The sequence below is a fragment of the Notolepis coatsorum genome (assembly GCF_963971535.1).
Source record: "Notolepis coatsorum genome assembly, chromosome: 17".
Classification (NCBI taxonomy): Eukaryota; Metazoa; Chordata; class Actinopteri; order Aulopiformes; family Paralepididae; genus Notolepis; species Notolepis coatsorum.
Window position 1 is genome coordinate 75,833,877 of NC_140181.1, and position 22,321 is coordinate 75,856,197.

Consider the following 22,321-nt stretch of genomic DNA (forward strand, 5'->3'; position numbering starts at 1 on the left):
GTCTTGTGACTCACAATCACAGGACTGTTGCACCTTCCCGTCATAAAGCATCAACATCACTCGAGTCGTGACGTGATCTGAAACTAGTGGCCGACAACTTAAAACAAGACCATTCCTGGAGACGGGGAACTCACATCTTCATTTGGAGTGTTTCGTGGGGAAGTAGGTTTTTGCCTGCATTTCTAAATCCCAGGCAGTCTAAAGTGTTTTTCTGACCAACTACAGAAAGCTGAACCCACAACATAACATGCAGAGAAATGTAGGCCTCTCTCTTCTTTGCATATTGCTTCTGAATTTAATCTAATTTTCAGCCTCCACAGCTGCTGTTTCCTCTTAGAGAGCACCCCCATATAGGCACAAAGTACCACCGGTCCTAAACTTCTCTAAGAACCAGGACAACTGTGTGCCAGACTTTTTGGACAAATTTGAGTTGACGCCTGCCGCTGTTCCAACATTCTAAGCAACCTAGACAACAAACTGGACTAACAAGACTAGCTACTTTCTCTTAACCCTCGTCCTACCTATTCAACAGGATCTCTAACAACTAGTAGGAATCTGGTTATTTTTCCCACAGTGTGCAGCAGGACTGTGCAAATTGTAGTCATTCATCCACCCACTCACTCTCAGACGACCTGACTGGCATAGGCGGGGGGTATATAAGGCCAGGCTAGGCTATGCCTACCCAAAATATTATGCTGGGAATTTTGAAATGTATATAATATATGTGCGCAGGCTGCTGGCTATTGTGTGTGTCTTGTGCTGCAGCCCGCTGGCCGAGGTGTCAACGACGAAGGTGTCAGTCGGCTAGGTGGCAGCGTTTAACATTCCAGGTACAGGCAGTAACCAATCACGCATAGGCTCAGGTTAAATAATGTAGCCAATCCCATCATTCACATGATCATCCTGATCCCGCAGGCAGAGTAAAGGAAACATCTGCGTTCTGAATCTCCACCCGCCAATTAGGCTTGGGTGGTATGTATCCTTTTTTTCACACCGGCAAACCTTTATGATATAATACCCCGGTGCACGGTATTTGACGGTATGACTTTCATTTTCATCAGCGGGGGGGGGGGGGAACCCGTTGTTACCAAGTAATTTAAGTAAACAAATCATCGTCAGCTCTCAGAATGGTAGTCCCGCACCGGTAGAAGCCTGCACCGTTTTAGCGTTAGCATCTAGCCATGGCAGACTATTTGATTCCTTAAGGGCTAGAAATTGCCTGGGTTTTGGTGATATGCTCCCGAAATGCTCCCGTTGTTTGGCTACTTCTATGTGCAGTGAAAACTACTCGAATGCTTTATAACCTAGTCATTGATTTAGTTCAGGGTAATCTAAGATTAGCCGCAGAGCTAACGCTAGTTAACGTGAGCTAACGCTAGTTATTCAAGCTCAGTATCTCACAGAGAGAGATAAACAGCTGACAGCGGATAGTACAGGATGGTACAAATACAATAAAAAGGCGGGTGGGGGCTGTTTTGTAAACCTTGTACTCGTTAGTTCACATATAATAAGAGACGGATTATTTGCTTGCTCCACCAGTGCACCACAACAACACACACCAACTCTCGTCACAACGCTTTACGGTATTTTCACAGCACTGTCGCATAGGGCTGTCTTAAATACTTCGAAGCTTCGTTCGATGGCACAAGCTTCGAACATTAAAAAAAAATCGAAGTTTAAAAAAAAATATATATATATATAATTTTTTTTTTCAAAAATAATTTCTCTCAACAAATTTTTTTTACTTCGATTTGTGTGTGTGTGTGTGTACTACCCATCCCAGTTAGGACAGCCGAATCCCGTCCAATCTTTCGCCGTCGACTAAAGACTCACTTCTTCAACCATTATCTGAAATGATAAAAAAAAAAAAAAATCTAACCGTGACTAACCTTACTGTCATGCACTTGTCCTAATAAACTAACCTACACTGTAACACGCAACACTTTGATGAACATTGTTACTCAGCTGATAGAGTTGTACCCTTCTTGCTGTCTTGTCGTACAGAACTTGTAAGTCGCTTTGGATAAAAGCGTCAGCTAAATGACTAAATGTAAGTGTGTGTGTGTGTGTGTGTAGGTGTGTGTGTAGGTGTGTGTATGTGTGTGTGTGTCAGGGTTTCCGTTAGAAAAAATTGTTGCCGGCCTCAGTGTCCGGTAGATTTCAATCTACCGGTCAAATGAGAGAAATTCCGGTCAGAGTTTATTGAGCTTAAAAACAATTGATAGGCAAAAGAATGACAACAAAACAAAAGAATGACATCATCAAGGCATGTAGATTTATAATATTTTGACTTAAAACTAGGCTATTTTTGCGTATAAAGCCATTATATTCCAAATAAAATAAGTCCAGAGACTCCATGCTGCTGCCGACTTTAAATCAAATAGGTGTCTGTGGGCAGTCGCCTGACAATAATAAACAGCAGTCTGTTATAATCACATTTTTATGAGCTAACGAATTCCGTTATATTGGACATTTGTATTAATTATATCAAGCGAAGAACTGAGAAATTTGGCAGAGAGAGACGGCAACATTATCGTGGGTTTGCGTGACGACTCTCTCTCTCTCCACCTCCCAACGACTTATTTGCGAGAGTATGTCGATGCAGAGCAGCAGATTCAGCTGTTATAGGCTCTTTTCTGGCTCTATCTGGGGACCGCACAGCAGCAGAATTGGAGTACTGCAATGGCCGCTGTAATGGCCGCTGCTGCTCCGGCTCTGCAGCTACACATGCACTCGCAAAACCCAGCACTAAGCTCTCGCTGACAACATTATTATACCTGCTTGGTGAAGCAACGATGAAACAAATGTAATGATTGTTTCGTTCATCGCATAGGCTATTTAATTTTAGCCTATTTTAATACAATTCAAATAATCAAATTGTGCTTCGACTCAGGGAATTATTTTCACCGGACATTATGACCGGAGAGATTAAATATGTCGGACTTCAACAGATTCTGCCGGTCAAATACCGGTAATTACCGGCTAACGGAAACGCTGGTGTGTGTGTGTGTGTGTGTGTGTGCACGCGCGCCTTGTAGAATTCCACACATAAGAAAGAAAGATACTGGGATGAATAAACAAAATAGGAAATAAAATGTAGAAATGCATGCAATACATAAATAAATATGAATCTCCATATGAAATATAACATTTAGATAAGGTGCTACTGAGATGTTTTGGTGAGTTCTTTGTTTTTTTGTGGAAGTTGCCCTTCTTAAAAATGCATGAACATTCACTGATAATTGGTCTGTAGTGGAGACCATGTAGAATCCGGACCTTGTAGACTGACATAATTCTGTGCATAGTTTAGTCTACACAGGCCATATTTCAAATAATCAAAATCTTACTTCATTCATCTTAAACATTCTTGATTTGGGGGATTGGTAGTTCCCATGAAATCTGAAGTTGTTCAAACGACAACAGCGATCCACCTTGAATTAAATCACACAGCCGAGTGAAACCTTGTTGGATGCGTCACAGTCACGAAAGGGGCTACTTAATTAATTAATCCAACCCACTTTATTTATAGAGCACATTTAAAAACAAAGTTTACGAAAGTGCTGTACAAGTCCCACAACATAAGATAAAAAAAAATTAAAAAGAATTAAAAAGAAAATATTAAAAAAAATTATTTTTTATTTTATTTTATTTTTTAAGCTCGGCCCCGAAGCTTCGATTGCCAAAAAAGCTTCGAAGGTCAGCCCTACGTGTCGCAACATTACCGTAAAACGTGAACACCGTTGTGACCCACTCGCTCCACTAGAGCGGTCTCGCCCTCTGCTGGCGCGTGTGTGCACTACACTCAAAACTCCCGTTTCACTGTTATAGAAACTGAAGCGCATCTGTGATTTTGACGGTGACGGACCGTCGGTATTTCATACCGCCCAAGCCTACCGCCAATCGCTTTGTAGCGAACACCAGCGCACTATTTTGAGTCAAATTTCAAAAAGCTAAATGGATATACGGTATTTTCCCAAGGCATATAAACAAAGTAATTTAGAAGCTGCACCGGGCTGCCCCTGGGCATAACTACACGGATCACCTGAGGCTATACGTTGCGTTATCTTGGCAAACAAGGGCTTGCTCTAAAAGAGGACATGATGAGTCCGAGTTCATCAAATCGTGGAAACTTTTTAGAGCTACTGTATGTACATTGTTTTCAAAGCATGATGAGATCTAAATTACGAAAAACTTTCCCTTCATTGCTGTCAGCACTGCAACTTGTGATTCAAGTTGTGAACGGTCTTTCTCAGCAATGAGGCACATCACATCCAAAACTGACTAAGAACAACAATGCGCCAGTCTGCTTCACATTGAAAGTGATCTCACAGACAAGCAGCGGAGCTAATAATTCATAACATAATAATAACATATTTCCCATGTAGAAAACATCTACCAGCCAGCAAAATTGGGTTTTTAGGTTTACAAGGGTTATGACAGGCTAACTAGGCCTAATGAAGTAGAAGCATTACAAACAGAAAGCTCCTTGTTCAGTCTATATTATATTTCCGCAACTCAATAGATTCATATCAAAGACGGGAAACAAAAAATGTTCACTGAACATTTCTACCAAAATACCAGCACATTAAAAAACACTCACCAGACAGTGACACTATTGCTTTTCACCACTCGCTTTTCAAGTCGCTTGTGAAGCAGGCATACTCACCTTCCACAGCCACAAAATTACCAGCAGCCGTGAGTTGCCGTGTAAATTATTCACACAGGCTAAATGTTTGTTACAAAGGTCGGTTACTTTAGTCAGTGATGAATAATACGCAGCTGCAGCACACATTATGCTGCATTATCTCCATTAAAATCGAATGACATCAGCCAATGAGCTCACTCCCCAGGGTCTGTCTGTTATAGACACAAATTCCACATGCTTCGTCAAATCTGTGTTAGAGTCAGATACTATTATTAAATAAGAACGATATTCCATTTGTTCCATCCAGTTTAAATAAGAAGGAAACAATATACAAATAAGTCTCGGACGACTGCAGGTGTATTTACAAGTAGCGTCTCAACTTCCTGTTCCGGTCGCTGCGCTACTGTGCAGGAGCAGGACCGTCTGTTATAGAGGCGCTGTCTAGATATTGTCTATCTCCCCCAGAGTCTTTAACATACTGTGTAAAGGCTGAGAAATAATAATAAACAAACACACAAAAACGTGGACAAATACCTGTATAACCCACACCCAGGCTATGTGACTATAAATCATGTGTCCATTATGTGACTAGCCCATGGAATAGTCCCTGTGCCAGGCAGGCACTCTGGTCGCCCTGGTGGATCGGCGTAAGTCCGCCCTAGGTGCAGGGGACGACACAGTGGGCCCCGGTGGGGGATCGGCTCCCGGGTCCAAAGGGGCCGGTGGTGACGCCTGAAGGACCGTGTGCGAAGCAGGCGGCGTCCCGCGCCGGGGTTGGCTCGCCAACGTGAGTACCGGTGGCGATGTGGGGGACACAAGGTCGCAGTTGGGGTCAGGCAGACGTGGTGTGACAACGAGTGCTGGTGGTACGGTGACACGGGTCGCCAGGTCGTCGTAAATTGATCGAGGAGGTGGAAGGTTGTTGCGAACAGGGCTGAATCTGCGCAGGAACCTCCTGTTCCGAAGTGTGACTCTGCCCGAGCCGTCGACCTTGACCACGTATTGGTCATGCTGGCGTACCTCCACAACACTGCCAGTCCTGTCCCATTTGTTGGGGTAGGGCCCTGTCTGGTTCTGTACACGGACCATGTCCCCTACCATGAGTGGCGGGAGGCGTTTTGTGTGCTCTGCCCAGGCATCCGCTGTGCGGATGTGGCGTTTGCGGAGAGCCTCCTCCCTTGCCGTCAGTGTCTCACGCCAGGTCTCGTGTGGTCTGTACTTCCCAGGTACAACCGGGATGAAGTCACGTATCGGGCGGCCGAAGACACACATTGCCGGAGATATTTTCGTGTCAGGGTCAAGTGTGTTACGATATTGCAGGATCGCTCTCTGCACAGCATCTGTGTCAAGCTCCCCCTTTGGGCCGGTGTTGTCAGTGATAAGGCGTTTCATTGTCTTTACCCCAATCTCAGCGCGGCAGTTGCTGTGGGGGAAGGCCACAGATGAGAGGCGGTGGTGTACGCCCCATCTGTATAGAAATGACCTGGTCTCGGTGGAGGTGAACTCTGGGCCCCCGTCTGATGTGAGCTCTTCTGGCGTCCCGTACGTCACGAAGGCCCGACGTAGGTGATTTATGAGGCCGGCGGCGCCCCCCGTCGCCTTCGAGATGATCGGCCAGTTTGAGTACCGGTCCACCGTCACGAGGTAGTGCACGCCCCTGTGCATGAAGAAGTCCGAACACACCGCCTGAAAAGAGTAAACAACTGGGATCGGCGGGGTTGGCGGCGCTCCAGGCTGTGAAGGTGCCATCCGGTGGCAGTGCTCGCAGTTCCTCCGAGTGGCGCTGATGTCAGCCGACATGCCTGGCCAGAACACAGAGGATTCTGCGCGGGCGGTCATCATTGATACGCCCTGGTGGGCAGCGTGTAGGGCGCTCAGCACTTCTCTGCGGAGAGAGAGTGGTATAATCACCCTGTCCTTGTACAAGACCACCCCATCAGTTGATGTGATGTTCTCACGGTACTGGTGGAAGTCACGGATCGTCGTCGGCATCTCGAATTTTGAGTCGGGGATGCCGTCCGTCGCCATTTCCTCCAGGGTGCGCATCTCACCATCGCTGCTGGTGGCCTCCCTGACACGATCCCATGTCACTGACCGCAATGATTCAAGGCCCGCAGCACACCATGCCAGGTCATCCTCCTCAGTGTCGTCGTCATTCCCTGGCTCGGTCTGGCGTAGGAAGGACAGTACATCAGTGTGCGTACTGGGTGGGAGGTGGGCGTAGTCATCTGGAAGGTCCATAAGTGATGGCCGTGTGGTGCCAACCGGCCTACGTGACATGGCGTCCGCCGCCTTGTTCCTCATGCCCGGGACATGCACGATGCGGAAACGATAACGCAAGGTCTTCTCCTTGAGGTTCCGTAGGCGTGGGTTTGGTATGTCATCGAGCGCCCTGTCTGCAAGGAGTCTCAGCAGCGGCTTATGGTCTACAGCTACAATCAAGTCCTCGCATCCCAACACAAAGTAGCGTGCCTTGTCCAATGCGTCCGCGACCGCAAGAGCCTCGCCCTCTATGGGCGCGTACCTGGACTCCGCCGCATGCATGAATCTGCTGCCAACCAGGGTTATCTTCCACCCATCAGTGCAGCAGAAGGGTCTGACTGGCATACATCGGCAATGTTTCTGGAATAACCAGAATCCAATGCCCTCCTTTGACCAGTCCGTGGCGATACATGTTGGCCTGGTTGTCAAAAATGCGGACACCACGCTCAATTTCTTCGATGATCACATCCTTTGACTCACGGAATATGTCTTCCAACTCCGCGGACCACTCGAAGCGTTCTCCACTCTTCAGGAGCTTCCGGAATGGCTGCATACGCTTGGCCATACTGAAGGCGTAGGCCACCTGGTTGACCAGCCCAAACCACGACCTGATGTCCGTGACATTACGTGGTTGTGGGAAGTCGTGTATCGCCTCCAGGTAGCGACTGCACGGTCGCACATCAGTCATGGTGATTGTAAAGCCAGCGAAGTCCACCGTGGGTGCGCTAAAAATGAACTTCTCCGGGTTGAGGACTATTCCATTCCGGCCGCATATGTCCAGCCACTGGACCGCCTGGAAGTAGCTCTCCTCAATCGTATCTGACCATAGTAGCGTGTCGTCTATGCACTTAGTTTTGTTGCCTATGTCCGCGACAACCTCGTCATACCGTCGCGAGTAACCGTCCCCCGATGCCATGTACCCCTGCGGGGCCGACAGGTACCGGTAGCGGCCCCATGGGGTTATGAACGCCGTCTTGTGGCGATCGTCCTTGTGTAATGGGACGCTGTGGTAACCATTCCAGGCATCGAACACAGTCTTGAGTTTCCCGTTAGGCACACATCTCGCTTGGTGGAATGGAGATTGGGTGTGGTGGGTCTCGTCTCGCGGAGTGCATACTTGTTCAGGGCCTGGAAGTCGACAGTGCGTCGCGGTTTGCCTGTCTTCTTCGCGCAGATCACCATGCGATGACACCACGTCACCGGTGTACCTTCCTCCAACACGCCGAGGCGGACGTCCTGGTCGAGGCCTGCCTTTACCTCCTCTTGCCAGTGTAGGGCCACAGGGATGGGGGTGTGACAGGCAACCGGTGTCGCATCCTCATTAAGCATGAGGCGGAGTGGTGGGCCGGTCATTTTCGGTAATGTCTGGTGGGGGCATGTGTTAAATGTGCTCTGAGCGTACAGTTCTAACAAGTGTCTCCGTAACGCCTTCCTGTTAGCCTCGATCGCCAACATGGGGAGTGTGGTTGGCCTGGTCGGCGGCTCCGCACGCCGCGGGCAGTCACATACTTCTGATGTCGCCAGATTCACCTCCCCGAGTGTTGGGAATTGGGCGGAGATCATTCCCAGGTCCACGCAGGCTGCGCGGGAGAGAAATATGCGGTCTGAGGTGTCCGTCACATACGCGATTTGGCGTGTCTCCAACCTTCGAGCGTCACCACTGTTGCCGGCGAATCTGAATGTAATGTAATGTAATGTAATGTAATGTAAATGTAAATGTAAATGTAAATGACTACCGCAGCTCCGAGGATCCGAATTCCCTTATTGTTCGCAGCTTTCATGGTCATGGATACGGGGATGAGGTCCTCTGCGCTTAGGCCCATTTGTTGAGCGACTTTAATGCCGATCAGGCAGCTTTGGCATCCCGTATCGGCCATAGCAGGCAGGGATACTGCACGGGTGCGTTTTAGGAGGTCAAAACCCAGAGCCTTGTAATCCTCGTGCTCGGTGGTGAGAGTGAGGTTGACGTATGGCTGCGGGCTGGACGCACGCTTCATCCACTTGTCGCACATATCATCGTACAGGTGGTGAGCGAGGGGAAGCGTGCGTAACTCGCCATCTGTGCTGATTGTGCATAGCTCAACGAATGCTGCTGTCTGCTCGTCACACGTCCAGTCTGTCTCTCCGGGTGGGGGCCTAGTCGATCGGCCACCCAGGCAGGCCCTCTCGAGGTGATTCTGGCGGCCACACTTCCGACACTTTTTACCGTATGCTGGGCACTCGGCACGTCTGGCGTGCCACTGGGGTGTTTTGCCGTGGCCCACCTCGCCGCAGTGGATGCATACCCCTTCGGGCTTAGCCTTTGGTTTCTCTAGCCTGGCTCCTCCTCTGGCGCGGGTGTCCTGTTGTCTCACCCGCCTGTACGAACTGCTGACCGTGTCCGCGTTCTGAGGGTCAAGCAGGCGCGATGCCGAGCGCTTTCCAGACTCCTTAGCCTCGATATACTCGATCATGTCCTTTAGTGGCATGTTCTGGTTCTTCTCACCGAGCAGGTCGAGCTGTATTTCCGAATCTGCAATGCCACGGGCAATCACGTCACGTAGGATCTCTTCCGTGAAGTCGTTGACTTGGTCGCACCCTGTCCTAGTGCATTTCATCTGGTACTTGCACGTGTCCGCCTGCCCCTTGATGCGGGCGTGGAACGACCGGATGGGCTCTTCATAACCCTGCCGCATGTTAGACAGGGCTGCCCGAGCTACCATGGTGTTCTCTGCGCGAACGGCGAGTGCCTTCATGGCAGCGAGGACGTCCTCCTCGTCGTTGCCCGCTAGGCTCCTGCCTGCCGCGCGTGTGAGGTCCTTCCTCAGATCCTCCTCGCAGCACTCCAGTAGCTGTGAAACTATGTCGGGCCCGACCAGCTTGGTGCCTGTTTTATACTCACCCCAGCGGGTTACGAAGTATGACCAGGCCTCGCCCGTTCCGGCCAGTGCTATGGAGGGACGCTTTAGCTTCTCCATTTTAGCATTTGCGCCCGGCGCCCAGGGGGCTGCGCCTGCGACATGTATAGTGGCGTGTACACTTAACATGGCCGCCACCACGGCCGCCGCTACATGCTCAGCTACATAGTCACAATCCTCAATAGGGCACTCTGCATTTATAAGCACCATTGTCAGTTATTTGGATGAATAATTAATAGCTTGCTTCCAATGTATAAAAATTACTTCAGACTACAGCTGTAGCTCCAAAAAAATTATCCCTTTTGGCATCTTCCGTTGGAACTAATAATAAAAGTCCACTATAATCCAATGAAAGCAAAAAAAATCCATACCAATTGTCGACGTTAACAGTGTCCTGGTCCTTTAAGTCGACAAGGTGCCGTGTTGTTTGCCGACGGCTCCGTCGACTATCCGACTTTCTCCGGTCTGTTTGCGCACCTCGTCGTCCTCCTCTGATCCACAGTCCACTGATCATATCCGTTGGACTACATCCAGATATTTGTATATAAATAAGAACGATATTCCATTTGTTCCATCCAGTTTAAAAAAGAAGGAAACAATATACAAATAAGTCTCGGACGACTGCAGGTGTATTTACAAGTAGCGTCTCAACTTCCTGTTCCGGTCGCTGCGCTACTGTGCAGGACCGTCTGTTATAGAGGCGCTGTCTAGATATTTTCCCAAGGCATATAAACAAAGTAATTTAGAAGCTGCACCGGGCTGCCCCTGGGCATAACTACACGGATCACCTGAGGCTATACGTTGCGTTATCTTGGCAAACAAGGGCTTGCTCTAAAAGAGGACATGATGAGTCCGAGTTCATCAAATCGTGGAAACTTTTTAGAGCTACTGTATGTATGTACATTGTTTTCAAAGCATGATGAGATCTAAATTACGAAAAACGTTCCCTTCATTGCTGTCAGCACTGCAACTTGTGATTCAAGTTGTGAACGGTCTTTCTCAGCAATGAGGCACATCACATCCAAAACTGACTAAGAACAACAATGTGCCAGTCTGCTTCACATTGAAAGTGATCTCACAGACAAGCAGCGGAGCTAATAATTCATAACATAATAATAACATATTTCCCATGTAGAAAACATCTACCAGCCAGCAAAATTGGGTTTTTAGGTTTACAAGGGTTATGACAGGCTAACTAGGCCTAATGAAGTAGAAGCATTACAAACAGAAAGCTCCTTGTTCAGTCTATATTATATTTCCGCAACTCAATAGATTCATATCAAAGACGGGAAACAAAAAATGTTCACTGAACATTTCTACCAAAATACCAGCACATTAAAAAACACTCACCAGACAGTGACACTATTGCTTTTCACCACTCGCTTTTCAAGTCGCTTGTGAAGCAGGCATACTCACCTTCCACAGCCACAAAATTACCAGCAGCCGTGAGTTGCCGTGTAAATTATTCACACAGGCTAAATGTTTGTTACAAAGGTCGGTTACTTTAGTCAGTGATGAATAATACGCAGCTGCAGCACACATTATGCTGCATTATCTCCATTAAAATCGAATGACATCAGCCAATGAGCTCACTCCCCAGGGTCTGTCTGTTATAGACACAAATTCCACATGCTTCGTCAAATCTGTGTTAGAGTCAGAGACTATTATAACCACCCACCCACCCTCAAAGCTAAAGCAATTTGTCATTTCATTTTGACATTGTTTATTGTATGAACTGAATAGATTTGGGTCAATAATGAGGTGTGTCTTATTATTCTGTATGTCCCTTAAGTCTGCTGTGGCATTTAAAACATTGATAATTTATAGGCTGTGGGCCGGATGGTAGGACTGACTGCCTGACAGGCTGACGAACACTGATCATTACTTTCTCTAAAAGCTTGGATGGTTTACAGTAGAATAATATTGTTACCCACGCTATCTAATTAATGAATTCCTCTGTCTCACTCACTCAAACAGACAATTCGTTCCAATGTGTTCAAGTGTGTGTGGGGGCAGGTAACAGCTGCTCTGCTTAATTTTTTTTGCAGAAACTCTACAAGAGATCTACTAAGCAAATGGGGGGTGATGGTGCCCCAGGCCCCCTTATGATTCTTTAATCACCCCCTGCACGAGCTTGACACAATATCAGCCAGCTTACAATGCCACCTGACATTCTAGTCAAGCTTATTTGAGAGATCACATATGGACAGCAAGAGAGTAAGCACCTCATTTGAATCCAGATCAGATTTACGATCACTCAGGGCACTGATAGAGCTATCCAAGTGCAACATAACTTTATATCAAGGAATCTGTCTTCTGGCATTTCCAACGGGGAAAAGGTCCATTCTGAGCGTACCAAGAGAGCACAAAGTAGTACTAAGGACGCAGGCTCCACGGGTAGGATGTATCCAGATTTATCCCGTTCCCTCGATGTCTGGCTAGAGATCTCCACACTGTTTACAGGAGGCTGTCGGAATTAGTCACGATCCAGTTCGAAATTATGGTATTATTGTGACCTGGCTTCTCAATGATTTACGTGACCGTTATGTTAACTCTCCCTCTACCCCCCATTTGTCATGCACAACAACTCTAACGTTTGAAAACGCTGTCGACTCGGGAATCAACCCGCGGTTAAAGCGGATAATCTCTCTCTAGTCAGCGCATCAAAGGGAACACTCAGCATCCATATTGGTTGGCTAGCCTGTTAGCTACTGTAGCAACACGATACGCTTCGCCTAGTTTGAATTAGCTAGCTAGCTGTTAGCTCGCTAACTAATCCAAGGACAGCAAAGCTGATAACGCTAGCCCGCTCAATTAGTTAACGTCAGCTGTGTGTGCATTTCTTACCTTTTTATGTTGGACACTGTGTGTCTTTGAATGATGTCCAAAAATGTAGGTGTGGCGCGGTGTTTATACTGTTGTTGGCATCCCAAGGAACGGTCAGCTTGCCAATAATAAACCGTTAGCCCTCTACCATTCAAACACCTCGTATAGAGAGAGCTAGCGAGCTAACGTTAGCTACGCAACCCGGAGGGAGGGAGGGAGGGGGAGCTGTCAGTCCGCAGCAGCCAGTCGCGAGACAACACAACTAGAGACTCCCACGGCTCGCGCCCGATGACGACATTGCGCGCAACCAAACGCCGCACTACAATAGGGTCCAGCTGCAGCGCCGGAGAATGCTCTCACTGGGCAAGTCAAGTTTGATTGATTGATTGAAAACTTTATTAACAGATTGCAGAATGGGTACAGTACAGTACAGCTCAATACATACAATTGTTAAGGGGATGCAGACCAGAGAAAGACTTTCGTCTTGTTTACATCAGGGTCCCCCATTTTCAATTCATCGTAACATAATATGACATACATGACATACAGATAGACAGAACTGCTACATCTATACATTTATGACATATCAGATTTGCAATTACAGTACTGTTTGTGATACAAAAAGAGTCCAGAAAAAAAAAGTATATACATTTGACGTAGAAACTGTACATTGGATTGGGTAGGGGGGGGTTGTGGGGGGACTGTACATTGGAGGTGGTTGGGTGGGTGGGGGGGGGGGGTTGGGTAGGAGGGGTGGGTGGGCGACACTGTACAACTGTACAAACAAAACTGTACATTGGATTATTGACAAGACCATACTTGGTAATTTACTGTACATTGGAGGGGGTTGTGTTCGGACATTTACAGGGGCCAGTTTCGAGTTGCAGTCTCCCTTAGGTGTTTTTTTAGAGTGTTTTTGAAAGTGGGTAGTGATTCACATTCCTTTACAGCTTTGGGTAGGGCGTTCCACATTGATGTGGCATAATTGCTAAACGTGTTTAGTCCCTTGTTTGAGCCGAATCTGGGTTTAACATGATTTGTGGAGCTCCCTCTGGTGTTGTGATCGTGGTATTTATTCACTGACCTTTGGGAAGTATTTTGACATGTACATGGGTACCTTGGTCGTGTAGTGTATCTTGTAGACCAGGCCCATTGCAAGTTGCTGTACTCTGTCGTCTACTCTAAGCCATCCTAGGTTGTCAAAGTGGGCAGGGGTGAGGTGGGTTCTAGGAGTAAGGTCAAGCAGTAGTCTGACCAGTTTGTTTTGAGATGTTTGTAATTTTGTTTTTAGCGCCTTTGAGGTGCTTTGGTACCATGAGGTGCAAGCATAGTCGTAGTACCCTTGAATGAGTGCTCCTGCTAGAGTCTTCAGGGTATTCTTGTTTACCAGTGAGGAGATCCGGTACAAGAATCGAGTTCGTTGGTTGACTTTTTTTATTACATTGGATGCCATTTTGTCACAGGAAAGATTTGCCTCTAGGATGGAACCCAGGTAGGTAATATCTTCTTTCCTTGTGACAATATTGTCACCCACTGTAACTGAGAAGCCGTCGGTCTTGCTGAGTTTGTTATTTGAACCGAAGAGAATGGACTCTGTTTTGCCCATGTGTAATGTAAGTCAAGTCGAGAGTTTTATTTGTCACGGCATACAAGTATACAGTGAAATGCGGTTTGATTGATTGAATTGATTGAAACGTTTATTAACAGATTGCAGAATGGGTACAGTACAGTACAGCTCTATACATACAATTGTTAAGGGGATGCAGACCAGAGAAAGACTTTCGTCTTGTTTACATCAGGGTCCCCCATTTTCAATTCATCGGGGGGTCTTTCTTGCCCGCAACGATTGTGCAATAATACAATAATGCCATAATACAATAATAATAATAATCAAATAGGATGAGAATAAGACATTTGTGCAATAATACAAGTAATAGGAATAAAGACATGCAGGTATATTGATTGATTGATTGATTGATTGATTGATTGATTGATTGATTGATTGAAAACTTTATTAACAGATTGCAGAATGGGTACAATACAGTACAGCTCAATACACACAATTGTTAAGGGGATGCAGACCAGAGAAAGACTTTCGTCTTGTTTACATCAGGGTCCCCCATTTTCAATTCATCAGGACATATATGACATACATGACATACAGATAGACAGTACTGCTACATCTATACATTTATGACATACCAGATTTGCAAATACAGTACTGTTTGTGATACAAAAAGAGTCCAGAAAAGGGAGTATATACATTTGACGTAAAAACTGTACATTGGAGGAGGTTGTGTGTGTGGGGGGGGGGGGGGTTGGGTAGGGAGGGGTTGGGGGGGGGAAACACTGTACAACTGTACAAGCAAAGCTGTACATTGGGATATTGACAACCATACTGGTAATTTACATTGGATGGGGGGGGGGCACTGTACAAACAAGCAAAACTGTACATTGGAATATTGACAAAATCATACTATGTAAATTACTGTACATTGGAGGGGGTTGGGTTAGGACATTTACAGGGGCCAGTTTCGAATTGCAGTCTCCCGTAGGTGTTCCTTGAGAGTGGTTTTGAAAGTGGGTAGTGATTCACATTCCTTTACAGCTTTGGGTAGGGCGTTCCACATTGATGTGGCATAATTGCGAAACGTATGTACATGAAGTTTACAAAAAGCATGGTAGGACATGTTAAGGTCCTGCGATAGTGCAATACACTGTTAGCTACGGATGAGGCACTGGGTCTTATGTACACTACTATACAATGTTGTACTATACAATCTACAGTTATACTATGTGTCCTTATGCTAGCTTGCTATCCATCTGTTAGTTTACTATACAAGAACCACTCCTGCAAGCCTGTGGCACTGGCAGCCACGAACCTGCGCTGTTTTAAGTGAGCATGTGTTATTGGATTGATTGATTGATTGATTGATTGAAAATGTTATTAATGTCCGCCTTGTTTCGAACTGGTTATGCTTAGGCCCTCTTTCAAAGTGGCCCTCTTTCGAAGTCGGTTATGCTTAGAGGCCACTGGCCATGACAACATCCCCTCTAAATTCCTCAGAGACTCAGCAGCCGCCATCACCCCAGTCATCACACACACAATACACCTCTCCATAAAACAGGGACACGTCCCCAAGGACTTCAAAATTGAGAGAGTGACCCCTCTGCACAAAAAGGGCAGTAAATTAGACCCAGGCAACTACCGCCCTGTTTCTATTCTTACCTCCATCTCGAAAGTCATGGAAAAAATTGTCTACGAACAGGTTGAAAAGTACCTAGCGGAAAAAATTCTAATCTACGAATTCCAATCTGGCTTCAGAACATCCCACTCCACTGACACATGCCTTCTCTATTTGAACGACCACATCAAACAAGAGGTGGATGCGGGCAAATACTGCGGCATGGTCATGCTGGACCTACAAAAGGCCTTCGACACTGTCAATCACTTGGTTTTGATAATCCATCAGTGAGCTGGATGCAATCCTACCTTGAGGGGAGGAAACAGATGGTGGAGGTAAACGGTACCCTAACCCCCCCCTCACAGTGAGCTGTGGTGTTCCACAAGGAAGCATACTAGGAACGCTACTGTTCCTAATTTATGCAAATGACATGTCGTCAGCTTGTGACTGCAACTTGTTCTTGTTCGCAGACGACCCTGCTGGTCTCTGACAAGAACAAGTTGAAAAAACCCTCAGCTCAGAACTCGGCAGAATCTGCACCTGGCTCGCTGATAACAAACTATCATTACACCTGGGTAAAACAGAGTCCATTCTCTTCGGATCAAATAACAAACTCAGCAAGACCGACGGCTTCTCAGTTACAGTGGGTGACAATATTGTCACAAGGAAAGATGAAATTACATACCTAGGTTCCATCCTAGAGGCAAATCTTTCCAGTGACAAAATGGCATCCAAGGTAATAAAAAAAGTCAACCAACAAACTCGATTCTTGTACCGGATCTCCTCTCTGGTACTCATGGTGACCCACCAGAAGTGCCTCTTCAGCAGGGATAGTGTCCGGTCGATCCCCGGGTGGCACGCGAACCGGGAAGCGTGAACCCACTCGAGCACCTGGGAGCGGACAAGGTCAGGGACAAAAAGCCGGTTAGGTGGACCGTTACCTGGGTCCGGCTGGGCGACCAGGCTGTAGTCCCTGATGAAGCGCCGATAAAAGTTGGCAAACCCCAGGAAGCGTTGGAGCTGTTTGACATTGGTGGGACAGGGCCAGTTGGACACCGCTCTGATCTTCTCGGGGTCCGCCCGGATCTTGCCGCCCTCAATGATGTAGCCGAGGAAGCCGATGGAGGAGACGTGGAACTCACACTTCTCTGCCTTGACAAACAGCTTGTTCTCCAGAAGACGCTGGAGGCCCCGGCGGACGTGCTGGACATGCTCCTCCATGGAGCGGGAGAAGATCAGGATGTCGTCTAAGTAGACGAAAACGGAGCGGTGGAGTACGTCACGGAGAACGTCATTGACGAGGGCCTGGAAGACAACAGGGGCGTTGGTCAGTCCAAAGGGCTCGGAGGAACTACTTTCTTCAGCGTGGACGACGCGGCGAGGCGGACCGGGTATAGGCGAACGAGCGGTGCTAGCTTTCTCTCGACGACGTTCCCGAAGACGCAGGTCCAGTTCCCTGGCCAAATGGATTAGCTCGCTCAGGGAGGTGGGTCTTTCTTTGGACGCAAGCTCGTCTTTTATAGCGTCGCTCAAGCCCTGGCAGAATGCGCCTTGCAACGGTGTGTCCCCCCAGTCGGAGCCGGCGGCGAGGATGTGGAACTCGATAGCGTATTCGCTTACACTGCGACTTCCCTGGCGGATCAAAAACAAGCCGGAGGCCCCCTCTGTGCCATCTGGAGGGTGGTCAAACACTTTACGCATGTCGTCGACGTACTCGGAGTACGAATTGCAGAGAAAGGAATTTTTTTTTTTTTTTATCAAATTTTTATTATTATTCACAAGAAACAAGACAACACATTAACCACAATCACAATACATAGAACTTCACAAGAAAATAACAAAAACAATAATAATAATACAGACTAACAATTATACAGACAAGAGAAAAGAAAACAGAGTTCAACCTTCTAAATTTTAATTCCAAGGGGTACTATCTAATAAATGGTCTTTCCCAGTGTTCAGCCCCGATTCCCGGCCGTGTGACCCTATATTAATAAAACGTACATCTCCAATCCACCACAAGGACAATTTTTTGCGAACACGACCCGAAAACAGAGCAATGAACCTTCATGAAAAAACAAAAACCTGTAGAGGTGTTCCATAGACTCACAGAGGCCGTGTAAAAGTGGCCAAACAGTGAAGAAATAGTTAAATAGCTGCCCCCCCATAATATCCCCAGCTAAACTCAAGATGACAAGACAAAAGACAAAACAGACAAAAACATTTCCTCCTCCCCCTCCCAAGAGACCGCCGGACTCACCCGAACACGCACCCCAACCCCGCTCAGCCGCACACTGCGGTCTTTACCTTCTCAGCTGCTGCGAACCACAGGTCAATTCCAGCCTGCCCCACCCCAATCACCCGGGCTGTGGATATCTCAAGATAAATCACATCCAATAGAGTTAGGGACCAGTTAATCATTGTAAGCTTCTCAGGCTCCTTCCATCTCATTGCTATTAGCTTCTTCGCTGCTGTGACGCCCGCTAGGACAACCCTTTTCAGTTGTACGGACGCGGGTAGTGTCGTTATATCGTTCAGGAGTAGCGTAACAGCTGTGAATGGGATAGTTAAGCCACATAGATCTGAAAGTTTGTCCGTTATTGACCTCCAGAAGCGGGCCACTGGTGGGCAATCCCAATACATATGCATATAAGTGCCAGTGGCCTTTTGAGAGCACAACGTACACCGAGAGTCGGTTATCAGTCCCATAGCATATAGCTTCCTAGGTGTAAGATAGGTCCTATGAATATAATTAAAATTAATTTGCTGGTGATTGGGGTTGCGGGAAGATAATGCCACATTTGCCCAAACATCATCCCAGTCAAACTCGGGGTCCAACTCCGGGATATCCACACGCCAGATTGTATCCAATGATAAATTTTTATACGTGGATTGAATTAAGAGCGTATAAAAGTCGGAGACAAACCCTCTGGATGTCGTCCTGTCCACTATGAGCCTGAGGAAGGGGTGTGGGTGCAAGGCTTGAGCCCACGGTACGCCATGCGCCCTCAGTGCTGACCTTAGTTGAAGGTAAAGAAAGAAGGACTCGCCGGGAAGATCATAAAATTCTCTTAAGTCCTGAAACGCACGGAGGCCGTTCTTATCATAAATATCCTCCAGAGTATGCACTCCCCTCCTTTGCCATTGAGGAATATTAACCGGCTTGTGTCCAACAAGTAATTGCTGGTTATTAAAAATTGGAGAGTCCAGGTGCCAAGGGCATTTAACCCCACACGACCTCTGTACATTACGCCACGTTTGGATCACGTGAGTTATGATCGGTCCATACCTCAGCCGGCATTTCGAAATAGAGATAGTGGAGTACACTACATCCTGCAATCTTAGCGGAGATACCGCCGCCGCTTCTAAGGAGCGCCACAATACAGCCTCTACAGGGTCTAGCCAGCACATCAGAGGTCTCAGTGAAAAGGACCAGAAATAAAGTTTAAAATCAGGGATTGCGAGGCCCCCATCTTGTTTCCTACGTTGAGTAGTAGCCCTTTTGATTCTCTGGCGTTTGTTATTCCAGACAAACTTAGATACCATCGATTGTACCTTGCGCCAGTGGTCTATTGGAGGGGGCAGGGGGAGCATTGAGCTAATAAAATTTATCCTAGGCAGGATGTTCATTTTGATTATGGAAGCCCGGGCTTGTAAGGAGTTAGGAAGGGACGACCACCTGTCTAGATCCTGGCGTATTTTATCATAAGTACCCGTGAAGTTGTACTTAGTAGTTTGGTTCAGCGTGGGGAATATCTCTATGCCCAAGTATTTAAAATGTTCTACTATGGGGATATCAGCTGGTAGTCGTACCGCCTTGGCCAGTTCATTAAGAGGTAGGCAGGCTGATTTGTTCCAGTTAATCTTAAAACCTGACAATTTACCAAAGTCGTCGATTATCCTCAATAATTTTGTGGCCGACCGGGAGGGGTCGTCCATGAAAATCAGCAGGTCATCCGCATAGAGAGCAATTTTGTGTGGAGTATTGTTGACCATTATGGGGACGATGTCCTCCGATTGCCTAATAAATTGGGCCAAAGGTTCGAGGGAAAGCGCGAACAGTCCCGGGCTCAGAGGGCAACCCTGTCTAGAAGATCTGGAGACTGGAAAGAGTGTGGAACAGTTTTTGCCTGTCAGTATCATCGCAGACGGCGAGGCATACAGGACTTTAATCATATGAATAAAACTCTTTCCAAGACCCATGACCTCAAGTACGTTCCACAGGTATGACCACTCAAGTCTGTCAAACGCCTTCATGGCATCCAAAGACAGAACTGTGGATGGAGTTGTATTGTCTTTACTGTTATCGATTACATGCAACAGCCTCCTAAGATTATCTGCAGCCAGACGCCCCGGGATAAAACCAGTTTGATCGCAGTGTACCAATACAGACATAAATCTCTGCAGGCGACGGGCCAGCACCTTGGCAAACACCTTTAAATCGGCCCCGAGAAGACTCAAGGGTCTATAGCTACCACAATCATTGGGATCTTTGTCCTTCTTGAGAAGTAAAGAAATCAACGCCATATTGACATCTCTCATTGACAACTCCCCTTGTTCGATAGCGTAATTGATCATATCGAGCATCAATGGACCCAGTTGGTCCCAGAAAGCTAAATACACTTCGGGTGGAATACCATCCCAGCCTGGTGCCTTACCCCTCTGCATTTCAACAATCGTCTCCCTCAATTCTACGAGAGTAATCGGTCTCCCCAGTTCCTTGGCCTCTTCCTCAGAAATGTGGGGTATCTCAAGCCCGCCAATGAACGATTCAAATTTAGAGTCATCAAGATTACCCTCTGAGCTATATAACTGTGAGTAAAACTCTTTAAAAGTGTCATTGATCTTTTTCGAATCAGTAGTGACTGCACCCTGGCTCGTCCTAATCGAGGGGATATCCGAGAAATGATCATTTGAGCGTATTTTCATTGCCAATAGATGGCTAGGTCTGGAGCCGTGAAAATAGTAATTTTGTCTTGTCCTATGTATCAAGAACTCAGACTGTTGTTTAAGTATGGAGTTTATTTCTTTTTTGACTATCTTACGTTGTGTGTTTAGTCGTTCATTATAGTTAGTTTGCAAGGATGCGTATAGGTCCGCATATAATGATTCCAGTCCTTCTAGCTTTTTTGACCGGGATTTTCGCAAATTGGAGGCAAATAGTGTGACATGACCCCTGATAAATCCTTTCAATGAGTTCCACAGGACCCTAGGGTCTTCTACTGTGCCAACGTTGATCTGCAAAAATGCAGCTAGTTTACTCCTGAACTCAGAACAGAAGTCATCGTTCTTTAGCAAGGTCGAATTAAAACGCCATCTGGGAGCTCTTGCGGAGAGCCTGCCAAAGGTTGCCGTAAGGAAAATCCCCTTGTGGTCTGAGAGAGCCAAGGGAACCAATGAGACATCGAAACTATCAAACATATTAGGGGACGCGAATGCATAGTCAATTCGAGAGAAGCTTTTGTGTCTGGCTGACAGGTGAGAGTAATCTTTGAGGGTGGGGTTGCATAAGCGCCAAAGGTCTGTGAGCCCCGTGTCTTTGGCCCACATCCTAAGGGCCTTAGAGGCCCGTTTTTGGTTGCTCGTTTCAGAGGGCCCGGACCTATCCATCTCCGCATCCCAGCACGCATTAAAATCGCCACCCACAATGAGAGCGTATCCATTAAGTTCCAACATATTCTTCGTGATTGTATTATAGAACGCTGAATCAAATGTGTTAGGAGCATACAGTGCTATTATAGCCATCTTCCTATGCAAGAATTCAACTTTTGCTATAGTAATCCTTCCCTCCGTGTCCGACCATACATCCAAGATTTTGATATCAAGGTTACGTCTTGTAACTATGACTACTCCTTTCGTCTTATCATCGGCTGAGGATGAGGAGATAACGTGATATTGCCGATTTGCCAGTCTTGACACGTCACCTACCAATAAATGAGTCTCACTAAGGAGAGCAAGGTCAATATTTCTCCTCTTCAATAGCCAAAGGACACTGGCACGCTTGTGTGGGGCGTTAAGCCCTCCTGCGTTCCAAATTAAAATATTCAATTTAGCCATGGTCGAGCTTGTATAAGTGCTTAGAGAACATACCAGTGCAGCCAGGCTGGGTACAGAGGTGCTGATCCCGGCGGGCCCGGACGGTCAATCCCAGGAGTTCAGAGGAGGAACAATTACACACATATAAGACAACAGTACATAAAACACATAAAAATACCACCCCAGCTACAACCCCCCCTCCTTCTACTCTAAACCCTAACCCCCCCGTCCTATTATAAGGCCCCCTATACCCACTCTCCAATCCCCACCCTATGCCCCATCCCCTGAGGATGGTCATCTTCCTATCACTTCCCACTAGAGACATGGATCCAATAAGACGTTCCCCACTCCAACCCCCCTCTAGATAAACCCCTGAGTAAACCCCCACTAGTCCAATAAACACAAATAATAATAAAAATAAAATTCAATAAAGATATCGGTCGAAAACCACCTGAGCCTTGGCCCCAACA

At 46.9% G+C, this 22,321-nt stretch overlaps 1 protein-coding gene across 1 annotated transcript in view; it reads right to left on the reverse strand.

Moving 5' to 3' along the window:
* Positions 1–12,840, reverse strand: part of LOC311243378 (dnaJ homolog subfamily C member 5-like) — a 75,586-nt gene extending 62,746 nt beyond the window's left edge. Inside the window, exon 1 of the mRNA XM_084332584.1 lies at positions 12,652–12,840. The gene's annotated coding sequence lies outside the window, so the exon portion shown is untranslated. The remainder of the gene's footprint in view (positions 1–12,651) is intronic.
* Positions 12,841–22,321: the final 9,481 nt, after the last annotated feature.